This window comes from Silene latifolia, chromosome 9 (assembly GCF_048544455.1).
Source record: "Silene latifolia isolate original U9 population chromosome 9, ASM4854445v1, whole genome shotgun sequence".
Classification (NCBI taxonomy): Eukaryota; Viridiplantae; Streptophyta; class Magnoliopsida; order Caryophyllales; family Caryophyllaceae; genus Silene; species Silene latifolia.
In genome coordinates, this window is record NC_133534.1 from 147,892,286 (window position 1) to 147,905,599 (window position 13,314).

At 41.7% G+C, this 13,314-nt stretch overlaps 1 non-coding gene across 1 annotated transcript; it reads right to left on the reverse strand.

Annotated features, from left to right (window-relative positions):
- Window positions 1-469: 469 nt before the first annotated feature.
- Window positions 470-576, reverse strand: LOC141604019 (small nucleolar RNA R71). The gene has a single exon (XR_012525846.1). It is a non-coding gene; the product is annotated as a small nucleolar RNA R71 (small nucleolar RNA).
- Between the last annotated feature and the right edge of the window lie 12,738 nt (window positions 577-13,314).

Genomic DNA, 13,314 nt, shown 5'->3' on the forward strand with positions numbered 1-13,314 from the left:
ACGAGAACGCTCTGTTTGAAGAGGATCCACCTTCATCTCCTATTTCTAATTCATCAGCTGAGACCGTCACTTCTCCGGACTTTCTAGAAATGGCCGAAGAAGCAACTATTGCTAGTCACTCTGAGCCGACAGCTGCGAATCTCTATAAGGGATTTGTATTACCAGGGGAGGCAAGAAAATTCGAGCCAAAGCCGTCTTATATCAATTTGGTTGAGAGAAACCATTTTGGGGGAGCTGCAAATGAAGATGCAGCTAAGCACATGGAGACCTTTATCGATTATTGCTGCTCCATACCCCCACCAATCGGCGTGACCCGGATCGGATAAAAGAAACCATGTTTATTTTCTCACTCCGCGATGCTGCAAGGGAGTGGTATAGGGATCTGGACCGGGCTGCTCATGGGATAACTGACTGGAATTCACTGGCTTTCGCATTTTACAAGAAGTACTTCTCTGCCTCGAAGACTAATGCTATTAGAGCTCAGATCACGAGTTTTAAACAGGGACCTGACGAGAATTTTCATGAGGCATGGGTCCGTTTCAAGAAGTTGGTGCGAACCATTCCGCACCATGGTTTTGAAAAGTGGAGTTTATGCAATCAGTTCTATAACGGGTTGTATGACGATCAGAGGGCTATCTTGGATGCTGCCGCTAGTGGCCGATTTGCTGAGAACATGGGAGAGACAAAGGGGTGGAAGATCATTGATGGCTTAGCCACCCATAAAGCTGAGTATGGGAATTCCAGAGGGAATCAAAGGAGGAGTGCTGAATCTCCTTCTGTAGCTGAACTTGAAGCTCTCACTGCGAGATTTGATAAATATGAGTTAGGAGGAGCTTCAAAAGGAGGGATGTATCAGGTAAATGTTTGTTTGCACGGTCCTTTCGTCTCGTAGAAGATATGGAGCCGAGGGACATGTTTCAGAGAATTGTCCCAGTCCTTTTGAGTCTTGTGCTGCCTTTCAACATTATAGGCAGACAAACACTTATTATGAGCCGAATGTCCATCCCAATTTGAGGTGGACAAGCCAAAATGTGCTCAATCCTACTCCTCCTCTGAATCAGCAGCAGCCGTATATTCCTCCACACAAGAATCAACAGGGCTATCAGAAGCCTCCTTCTTTCACTCCTTCTAATCAAGGTGCATCATCTTCCGGTGGGGTGAGCGAAATTGGTGAGCTTAAGTCTATGTTGCAAGCCCTTACAAAGCAGTTTCAGCTGAGTGATCAACAAAGAAACTCAAGTGATCAACAGAAAGACGCGTCTATAAAGGCACTTGAAACTCAAGTTGCCCAATTGGCCGCGAATCAATCCTCGAGAAAGCAGGGTCATTTACCGACTCAAAATGAGAAGAATCCACATGAGACGGTAAATCTGATAGAATTGAGAAGCGTCTTTCTTATGAGGGACCAGAAGTGTTGAAATCAGACCCGAGGAGGTCTAAAACTGATGATGAACAGTGTTCAGGCGAAAATAACGAGCTGACAGCTAAGAAAGTGCTCGATCGACTGATCTCAGGTGGTCGATCGAGTAGAAATGATGAAGAAACCGGTCGATCGAGTGAAGCAGAAAAGGGAGTTGGTCGATCGAGTGGGAATTTTGCTCGATCGACTGATTCTGAAGGAGAAACTGCTCGATCGAATGAAGAAATTGGTCGATCGAGTAGTATTGAAGACGGGAAGCTTATTCGAGAGCCTGCTAGTGCTCGTTTAAGCGAGATATCACCGGAAAGACCTCGTTCGAGAGGTAAGAAGCGTCCAAAGGATACAGAACTTGCACCGAAAGATACATTGGAGGCGAGAAACAAGGGACTCGAGATACCTAACACGGTTCCTTTCCCGAGGAGGCTGCAGAATACAAAAGCTAATCAACAATTCGGCAAATTTGTCGAACTTTTGAAGAGCTTGGAAGTCACTGTGCCGTTCACTGAATTGCTGACTAAGGTACCCTCTCATTTAAAGTTTATGAAATAAATTTTATCGCGTAAGAGGACTATCAATGATAGCGAGACCGTAGCTTTAACTGAGGTGGGGTCAGCCCTATTTCAAAATAATATACCTCCTAAGCAGTCAGATCCGGGTAGTTTTTCGATCCCTTGTCATATCGGTATGCATTTGATTGATAACGCGCTATGCGATTTAGGCGCTAGCGTGAGTGTCTTACCGTTGTCTCTAGCTAAGAGATTTGGTTTGACAAAGCTGAGTTGCACCAACATGACTGTCCAAATGGCCGACCGTAGTTTATCACGGCCACTAGGTGTAGTAGAAGACGTACCTGTTCAGATCGGGAAGTTCTTTATTCCCGTTGATTTCGTTGTCTTAGACATCCCCGAAGAAGCACACACCCCTATCATTTTAGGGAGACCATTTTTGTCCACTGCCCGTGCAGTAATAGACATCGGGGGGAAGACTTTGACTTTCCAGGTAGGGGACGAGGAACTGATTTTTCATCAGTCTAAGTTCCGGAGAGCTCCCATGCAAGCCCAGCCTTGTAATGCTCTCTCTTCTATTGATCCTATTATTGACACTCCAGATGAAAATTTGGAGAATCGTGCTGCTATTGTTAACCCTCCGCCTCAGACTGAGAGCAAAAAGGAGGAAAGTTCGTCTGTTTTCCTTGCTGCAGGTACAGATGAAAGCAATGAAGGAGTTGTCAAAGGACATGGTGTAATTATTATCAATCAAATTGAAGATGATGACGCTAAAGCTGGTGATAAAGGAGCAAGGACGAGGAAAGTTCGCGCTTACGTGGATGTGAACTACTCCCCTCCTACCGTTTCAAGTGATAATTCATGCTCATGGAAGTTGAGGAGGACATTCAATGTTGCTGAGGTGACGTCTTCCAGTCAGGAGCCCACCAAGGGGCTACTGAAATTTGTTGGGAAATAAGCGGGGAAATGCCCCGTGTAACACTTTGTAATAGATAATTTTTGAATTTCCTTTGAATTTGTTTTATTGCGTTTTAATTAGGACAATTAGTTTTAGACAGTTTTTAGCGTAGACGTAAGACTATAGACTGTTCTTATGCGTATTTGGTATATTGGGAAATTTTTGCGTGTGTTTTTATGCAGGTTTGGGGAAGTTTTTACGCATTTCAAGGAAGAAAGACGGAAATTCAAGAGTCTACGCGAGAAAAGTCCTCGATCGAGTACTTTTTGTACTCGATCGAGTGGAAAAATGGTCGACCGAGTGCTTTTTCCAGTCGATCGAGTAAAGCAAGAAAGGGGATTGGTCGATCGAGTAGAATTTTACTCGATCGAGCAACTGAAGCATAAAAGTGCTCGATCGAGTGGTTTAAAACCACTCGATCGAGTGAAATGAACAGGACACAGGGAGTTTTTCGCCTTATACTCTATTGTTTTGTTCTAACTTTCATTTTCCCCTAAATTTTCGTCTAACAAACCCTAAATTGCGATTCAACTCTCCCAAACCCCCAATTTCTTGCCCAAATCACCAAATCCGCTTCCTACATTCCATTGTTTGCATATTAATCTTCAAAAGCCCCTTATTTTTCCCCTTAAATTGTGTTCATTTTCTCGTTTTTAAGAGGGTTTTAGGGTTTGCGGTTTTAGCTCGAAAAAATCGCCTATTGTTGCTTGTTTATTTGAAGATTGATTGCATTTGTAGGTCTTTTATCATCAAGATGGAGTCTAGTACTTTACCTTCTACTAGTACCACTTCTAGCCCATCCTCGAGTGAGACAGTGGCCCCTGTTGTTGCCACTGTCTCCACTTTAGTGACCACTGCAACCCCTGTGTTCCTAGTTTCAGCTGCAGGGACGGTTTTTACTCCAAATAGCTCACCAAGCTAGCACGATTCAGGCTACCTCTTCCTCTACGGTCACCACCACAACCTAGCACCGCCGCTAGTTCCTCTTCGGCGGTGACCACGGTAGCCACTACCTCCACACCACCCCTGTTTTTACACTGTGGCGGACTCGCCAGCGATCGCAATGCCTTGAGCACCACAGTTCCTCACACGATCGCTTCACGAGCTTCGCCTTGAGTTCCGAGGGCCGGGGTCGTAGATAGTCTCGAGCTACGCCGCTCTTGTTACCTCTACTTCCGCTCCTAGCACTTCTCACACCGTCGCTGCGCTTCGCTTCTACTTCTACTTCCGCACTTTGTTACGGTCCGAGGGGACACCTCCCTCGACCCTCACCCAGATTATCCGCAAAGCGTCAGGCTCGTATGGAGAGGGACTTAGCTTTGACCCTACACCCTCTGTACGAGTACCACTTGTGGTGACACAGACCGATCCCGGAGGGTTGGCCACACCCTTCCTTCTTCCGGTACCCAGCTGAGGGGTACCCGGCGTCAGAGGAGGAGGACGAGGAGGACGAGGACCCAGAGGTGGCAGTGGAGAGAGCTCGCGCTGAGGAGCGGAGGAGGAGAGAGGAGGAGAGAGGAGGATAGAGACCCGGAGTACAGGGCGGAGGTTGGCCGAGACAGCAGCGGCGACGACGCTGACGAGTAGCTACTGGTCTACTCACTTCCCCAGTTTTCTGGCTGGTTTGGGGAAGTTCGTATTTTTGTATGTATCTCTTACTCTTTTATTTTGTCTCCTTTATTTTATTGTTTTTATTTTGTTGGTTGTATATTCCCGTTCCCCTGTATGTATCTGTTGGTGTATGCTGGAGGACAACGAGGGCGTTGTCCGTTTTGGTTTGGGGAGGGTATTGCATCCTTTTGAGTCTGCATTTGCATTTGTTTTTGCATTCACGTTTATTCTTCAGCTTGCATTGTTGTTTATTTTCATAAAAATCAAAAAATCCAAAAAAATTAGAAAATTTCAAAAAATCAAAACAATTTCACGTTTATTTTTGCATATAGGTTGAGTCGGAACGGTAGATTTCCATGATGACAATGCACTATAACTTGTCATTTTACTTGAGCCTTGCACTTTATTGATAGTTATTAGCTTTGTCATACGCATAATCTACGAGTTTCTGTTCAAATATAGCTGACTGTTTAGACTTGACCTGCTAAATTGGCAAACTACTTAGAAATTCTGAGATATTAGAGCCCATAACTGGTGACATTCATGACCAGTTCATTAGGAATTTTGAGTAGTACTCCTTGCATAGCATGTTCGTCTATTTTGCACATTTATGACATTCAATTTCTCGTCAAATGCACATATTCGGGTTTGTGGTTGGTGTCACATGCGGGGAGGGCCTTGCAAATTTCCCTTTCCTTATATTCTTCACCCATTTAACTCCACATCAGCCAAATTTGCCTTTTTGACCCATTAGCTACATCTCAAACTAAGCCTGCCCAGTCAAGCTAGTTAGTATGTTCTTTTGAGGTATATTTTCCATTGCAGTTTGGTCCGTGTTTCTTGTTTCGGAGTTGGTGTAAGTATTATGGAAGGAGGAAAAGAAAAAAAAAAGAGTATTGAAAAAAAAAGAGAAAAAACGTGAAAGTAAAAAGAAAAAAATGAAATGAAAAAAAAGAAAGAGGCTGAAAACGTGAAACAGGAAGAAAGAAAGAAAAAAAAAGGTTGTTTGTTTCAGTTAGCTAATTCAGACGGTGTTAAAAAATGGAAGTTTGTGACCGTCTGACTCCTCCGCTTTATTCCATATTTTTGAGGAGATTGTGTTTGAGTCTAGTGAGCTGTGTGCCAAATGAAGGGCACTTGTACTTAGTTTTTCAGTCAGTTGAGATTCGGATGGTTTACTATGGTCCTGTTAGGAACTAGCTTGACGCTTTTACCTCCATATTTCCATAACATGTTTTTCCCTTTCTCACCTGAACCTCACTATTCCCAAACTATTTGTAAGCCCTCGGCTGTGACAGACATTATTGGTTGGAGTGTGTGCATTAGTACTTGAATTGTCTTTCATTTTTGTTGCATGCATGCTATGTAGGTCGTAGTTAGGTGAGTGATTGTCTCTTCTCTTCTCTTTTACATATAACATTCACCCTTTGCTTCATGAGAGAAGAGTGACCACGAGAGAGTCCGATTTTGTTGGTCTTGCAAGGTCGATAGGTCAGCTATATTTCTGAACAGATTATAACTCGTTTGCATATTGACTGCTTAGCTTTAACTGTAAGTTTTTGTTGCATTAAATTGGTTCAAGTAGACAAGTTAAGCTAGCTCTGAGTTATCATTTCCGTTCCATTATTTTAGTTTTGAGTTTACTCGAGGACGAGTAAAGGTTCGGTTTGGGGAGATTTGATGCGTGCCTAATGTATAGTCTTTTTAGCCTATTTCAGCACGTATTTCTATGCATATTTATACTATTTTTATGGTATTTTGCCCTGAATTGGCTACTTTGGTTCGTTTTGTCCATTTTGTAGAAATGAACGCGAAAGTAGTGGAATCGTACCCTTTTTCGTCCTTTTTGCATGCATTTAGAGGAGACGGGATTGTTCCAGAGTGAGATACTGCATTTGGAAGCATCGTGGCACGCATTACGAGGCATTTGGTGGCGGACTTGAGCTGAAATGAAGATGAAGCACTCGATCGAGCAGTTTTTCCACTCGATCGAGTGGTTTCTACACCCCAAGATGGTCGATCGAGCACTTTTGTACTCGACCCTTAGCTTGCAGAAAGGCCATCTACTCGATCGAGTGACTTTCTGGTCGATCGAGTAGTTTTGGCTGAAGAGTTGGTCGATCGAGTGGTTTTAATCCACTCGATCGAGTGGTTTTAATGGTTTTGGGCTTTAATCAGCCCGCGTGAGTGTTTATTTCGCTAAACTTATTTCTCATTGCTATTTAAGCACGCTTTACTAGGTTAATTAGGATCATCTTTCATCTTATCAAACTCTCTACTGTTTAAAACTTTGCTACGTACATTATTCCTCTTCACTATAACCTTGCTTTGGGATTATTTTCACTCGGATTTTGTGTTCTTTACGCCAGATTCGCTTGGATTGTAATTCCTTTCTCCTTCTTAATAATAATTAATCATTTGTTTGCTTTCAATTGCTTGTTTACTTCGATTATCCTTCGCCTAATTTCTTTTATGCAATTTATTGTTTATTTTATAATGTTTACTGCTTTGGGAAATTAATTGCTGTTAGTTTAATTAGCGATATGAGTAGCTAAACCCCTTTCATGTTGTGATTAGGGGTCTGGGTAGAAATGTGACGATGTAGTGAATGAATTAGATGGATCAATTGTGAGACCCTGTCACCATAGCAATTTAATTGTATTTATTCGACTTAGTTGAGTGCACGCTTCTATGTCACCCTTTAATCTGGCTAAAATTAATCCTGGATCGAAAGATTGGACTAAATAGGCCTGCTATGAACAGTAGACTATCCTAATGAGGATGAAAGTTAAGTTAGTGGTATTTTAGGATAGAAAGTGGACCGAAAGGACCTTTCAACATCCGTCTCACATTAGTTCGTCTGAATCATTTACAGCTGAGTTATTGGACTACCGTAGTGAACCGAAATCCCGACATGTCCTTCTCTTCTTGATAGTTTAAACCGATTTTCCTGCTCTTTTTGCTCTTACTTTTATTTCTCTTTCCTCTAAATCTCGTAGTTTAGCAACCAATTCAACAAAACCCCCCATTGTTACTTTAGGACTAGAATTAGACAGCTGATAATTACATTACCTCCCTGTAGGGTTGCGATAGCCGTGTCAAAGCCTCCTGTATCTTTTCCTCCTTTTCTCTTCCTTTGGCTCAATGGGGGTGTTCCCAGCCAGGAGACCGGCTGCCGGCCAACCGGCTGAGACACAATCTCGAGCTTCTTCTCCTCTTCTTTCCAATGCTTTCTTCAAATCTTCCTTACTTGCTCCTATTTCTTCATTTCCGTCTCAAATCCTACAAGGCGAGACACAAAATCATTGAATGAGAAGATGGGGTGCAAAATGCATGCGAAAGGTATATAAACCGTCTCAAAATCGATCAAAACGCATCGAAAAGAAGGGGAGAAACATGACTAAATAATCACATATCAAATGGTTAGGTGTTTCCGCCACCTTGACCCTATTTCTATTATTGTACTCTGATTATTCATTTATATTATGTTATCTTCTTTATTATATAATCCGGGTTGTTACAGCATGAGTGAGGACAAAATGAGCTGGAAAGGACCCTGTTAATTTGTGGGCCATGTACACAGCCTGTCGAGCTATCGTGAGTGACCGCTTCCAACCCAGGGTTTTGGCCGGGGTGTTACAAATTAAAAGTAGCTTAGACTAGATTGAGCACCAAAACTATTTTTTTTATTTCTTTTTCTTTCAATCAAGTAAAAAAATGGAGTTTAAAAATCTTTTTCTCTTGATTTATTTTTAATTCATTTATTTTATTCTTGTGTGGCTTAAATTGTTGCCTCAAGAGTTACTCTTTCATTTTACTCATTTTATTGTGAATAACCTTAGGAAAAAAGGAATATACAGTCTGGCGAGTTATCGTGAGTGACCGCTTCCGACACAGGGTTTGGGCCGAGGTGTTAATAATTAAAAGTAGCTTAGACTAGATTGAGCACCAAAACTATAATTTTTTTTTCTTTTTTTTTCAATCAAGTAAAAAAGGTAGTTTGAGAATCTTTTTCTCATGATCTATATAATATAATAAAACAGCAAGCATCACATGTTTTTTCCCTCGAACAACTCACTTCTAAAATAGACATAGTTTCTAGGATTCCTTGAAAATAGGCCAATTTCCTAAATCAGCTAGTCTTGCTATAGACGAATATATCCGTCTATAGCTAAAGACGGGTCAAATAGTTTGAAAGTGGTGACAGTTTATGTAATACTCCGTATTTATAAGTCTTGGGGTACTCTATCGAGTAGGCCTTACTCTGTCGAGTAAGGGTAAGTTGCGAAATAAAATAGTTTCTGACCTGTTGGGTACTCGATCGAGTAGCTGGGGCACTCGATCGAGTAAGGGGGTACTCGATCGAGTACCTTGGGTACTCGATCGAGTGTCCGGTTTTACGGGGAGTTTTCTCGGGTTTTGTTAATTATGCGATTAAGGTATTTAAGCTTCGTCGTCATTATTCTAAATCACTTTTACAAAACCTAAATTCCTGTTTAAGAGAGAAAGCAAACAAGTTCATCTTCTTAATCGCATTCTTAGCAATTCCCGGAGTTCAGACGGTCAATTCTTGTCGTTGTTCGTACCGTTGAGTTCCTTGCGTCGAGGGTAAGATCTATGTACCCTTTTTATCGTATTTCCTTTGATTTGGTTAAACCCTAATTTAGAGATTGGGGGTTTTATGTGTAGTATGTGATGTGGTAGCCTCTATGTGTTGTATGATAGGAGGAGGGTTCATAGAAGAGGCTTTTTGACTCGCAGAAGAGAGACCGTCGATTGTGTGCATACCAGGTAGGATTTCCTACTCAATATTAGTCCCATAATGGGATATTGGTTGATGTGTTGTATTTGGTTGTTTGATATAATAATTGTGCTGTGTTTGTGGTTGTGATCGTTGTTGATGGTTCGCGAGGCGTGGCCGCGGCTGAGTGGGGTCACTTGCGGCAGTGACTTCACGCCCTAGTTTCGCCTTCTGTGGAACCCGCCACAGAAGGGATGTGCACATTAATGGACAGGGTTATCGCTCACTATGTGGAGCGGGGATTTGGTGGGTACGGCTGCGGTCCCCCATGGCGGGCTGGTCCAAAGGACGATCAGATCGAGATGATTGGTTGGTTGTGTGTGTGTGTGTGATTTAAGTCGTCTCTGTTTATCTTATCATTGTTGTTTATATTGATTGTGTGATTAGTACCGACCCGGTGTTGTTTTGTAAACTGCGGTGATCCATTCGGGGATGGTGAGCAGATATTGAGCAGGTATTGAGATGAGTACTGGGATAGCCGGGATGCCACGACATGATGATAGGAGTCTTCCGCCGTAGCTTTTAGTTTATTTACATTTCAGTTAGAACAGTCAGTTTGAGAACATGTATCGTACTTTTGGTTTGGTTTTGAGGATTGTAACTATTCGTTAATCATTTATAATAAATGTTGTTTCTTCATTGTTGTTTGATTATCATTGCCTCAGGTAACCGAGATGGTAATGTCTTCATACCAGAGTGGTCCTTGTAAGGCACTTGGAGTATGGGGGTGTTACAAATGGTATCAGAGCGACGATCCTGAAACCTGTAACCATCGAACCTAATGAACATAGGAAGTCAATTAAAATGAACCCGGGGTAAAAGTTGTAGGAGCTAGTGCAAAGGCTTGGGAGACGTCCTAAAGTCGCAGGGGTCGCCCTACAACTTTGAACCGGTCACATGGGGGAAGTGTTTGTGGAGTCGTATGTGTATTTGGTTAACTTGTGTAAGAATGTGATGAAATGTGTTAATTGTTGGGTGTTGAAGTAGAAAGTTGAGCATGTGAAAGAAAATGGTGATATGTGGGAACTTGTTGATGAGATGATAACATGTTGGATGATTTACAATGTGGCATTTAATAACATGATGAAATTGTAGGGTAATATCCGTATAAGACCCTTTAAATTAAGGACTATAACGTAAATTTAACATGTGAAATATGGTCATAAACGAAATACAATATAGAAACGACAAAGATAAAGAATCAACCTCGGGTCCTTTATAGTGCGGCGTAAAGAACAGAAATCAACAGAGATTCCCTCCTAATTGTTGAACCCAAGACCGTCTGAGACTATGCCCTTGTGCTAGAAATGCTTTCTAATTGACTTGCAATATTGAGAAAGCTCTTGTGAGGTTTTACGATGTGAGATCTAGGAATTTCAGAGAAAATTGCACTGAAACCCTAATTGTTTTTCACTAATGATGATTAGGTTAACTGGAAGGAGAAGGCTCTCCCTTTTGTTCTCCTAATTCGGCCAAAACCGAGAGCCCTCATGGGGAAGTGGGCTTCCACTTCCTCTTACTTTTAGCTCGAGGTCCAGTTTGCCAAATGCTAAAATGTATATGACGGGTTTTTATTATAAACTGTCATCGGTTATCGGTTATTAATACATCGACTAATAACACGGATTAGTTGAAGTATTAATACATGTCCGACAAAGACAATATTGTATAATTAATTTTCAATATACATTTAATTAAATATAAAACGCTTACATTCAATTTACGAATTAATCGCTTAATTGTCTTAGCCATTATTATTTAATCCGTATTAAATAACATATCTCAACATCACATTTTGACTTATTATTAGTCAAATAACTCGGACTAACCGGTTAGTCAATTTTGGCATCTACATGACAAAGTATTTTCATCTTGTCACATCTCTCAAACGTATCCTATAGGTGTGACTTTTAGGGACCAGTTGATCACCGCCATCTGTATGACAATAACGTCAAACTTATCTAGCAAGCCAACCGTTATTGATAAACGTGGATCAACTGATAATAATACCAAAAGTATGCCCTTTGATCCTTTTAGAGATTTATAAGTCCTTGCACTAACTGTTAAGGACACCAACCCCAACAGAAATGATCTCGTATATAGTAGAAAAGATGCATAGCATGTTTATTATGATATAATGTGGTTTATAAGTTTAGCATGTTAGCATATGACGTAACATGCGGGTAGCTTTTATGTATTGGCATAACTCGATCGAGTGGGACTGACTCGATCGGGTGGGTTTTTGACGATTTTGAGTCCAGAATCGTGTTTTTGGGTACTCGATCGAGTAACTAGGGGTACTCGATCGAGTAGGGGGGCACTCGGTCGAGTAGGTAAGAGATCGGAAGGTCTGTTAGGGGTCTGATGTTTGGGTACTCGATCGAGTATGTTGGGCACTCGATCGAGTAGCCAGTTACTCGATCGAGTGGGTTTAGTACTGGAGGACACAGCTCCATCAAACTCCCACTTATCCGTACAAGTGTATGTGCGATAACCGATTCTCATATTCATTTAAAAATTTCTCCCACTCAATGTAAAACAATTTGCAGATCTGGATCCGCAAAGGTCGTATTTTACAATCGATCTGTATCTAGAGTGGTTTCCCCGACTAGAGACTAACTTAATTGATAAAACGAATCCGTATCCGAGCATGGCCATGCATTTCAGTTACAGCTCCTCGAGTGGCCCTGAGAAATATCGAGTACCTGATAAAGGCTGAATATTTCCTTCAACTCGACTCCTTCCGATCTAAGCACAAAGATGAAATGACCCAAAAAAATCTACTTGGCCCCCTGTTACGGATGACCGTGAGAAAGAAACCAAAGTCACCCAAAATCTGCCGTAGTCTCAAGAGACAGTCGATAGTCAAAAGAATCGACTCTTAGGATCACCATGGAGGTCCTATCCACGATCGGGCACCGAATGTTATAAAACATTTAGGACTCCACGTCGATGTCACAATTGTGTCCTACGAAATATCCGTATAAATCGCCTTTGTGATTGGTCAGTCAACTGGTTGACTTATGGCTCGTTGAACCCACCATCAACCAACGTCACAAAATAATTGCCAGAGTTATCAGCTCATGTGGGCAATTAAGGACCAAAAATATAATGTTTGTTCAGTTCACTTTGTGGTGTTCAAAATTTGTTATACAAATCCACATGAAAAACAAAATATATATAAAATATCAAAACGATGATGTCGTATAGAGTACAAAAGCGAATGAATCTAATCCATAAAAGAGTACTACAACTTTGGAACACGTTTAATTCCCATGGAATTAACATGCCCTTCATGCTTATCTTGTCGTAATGGTTTAGTGAGAGGATCTGCTATGTTATCATCTGTAGCAATCTTTTCTATCACTACTTCCTTTTGCTCCACGTAATCTCGGATTAGATGAGCTTTCCGTTGTACATGTCTAGACTTGTTGCTAGACTTTGGCTCCTTAGCTTGGAAGATGGCACCACTATTGTCGCAATAGATGGTGATCGGGTCATTCGAACTAGGCACTACAGATAGTCCATGTAAGAATTGACGCATCCATATCGCTTCCTTTGTAGCTTCGGACGCGCATAGTACTCGGACTCGATCGTAGAATCTGCTTGAATGATTTGTTTGGAACTCTTCCAGCTGACTGCAGCGCCATTAAGAGTAAATACGAATCCAGACTGAGATTTCGAGTCATCTCGATCCGTTTGGAAGCTAGCATCTGCGTAACCGGTTGCGCATAGCTTGTTCCTCGACCGATCGAGTAAATCCATTTTCTTTTATCACTTGGTCGAAGCGATGATTCCAACTCCTTGATGCTTGCTTAAGTCCATAAATGGAACGCTTAAGCTTGCACACTTTCTTAGGATGTTCTGGATCGATGAAACCTTCGGGTTGTACCATGTACAACTCTTCCTCCAAAAAGCCGTTTAAGAAGGCGGTTTTCACGTCCATTTGCCAAATTTCATAGTCATGAAAGGCGGCAATCGCTAAGATAATCCGAATGGAACGCAGCATGACTACGGG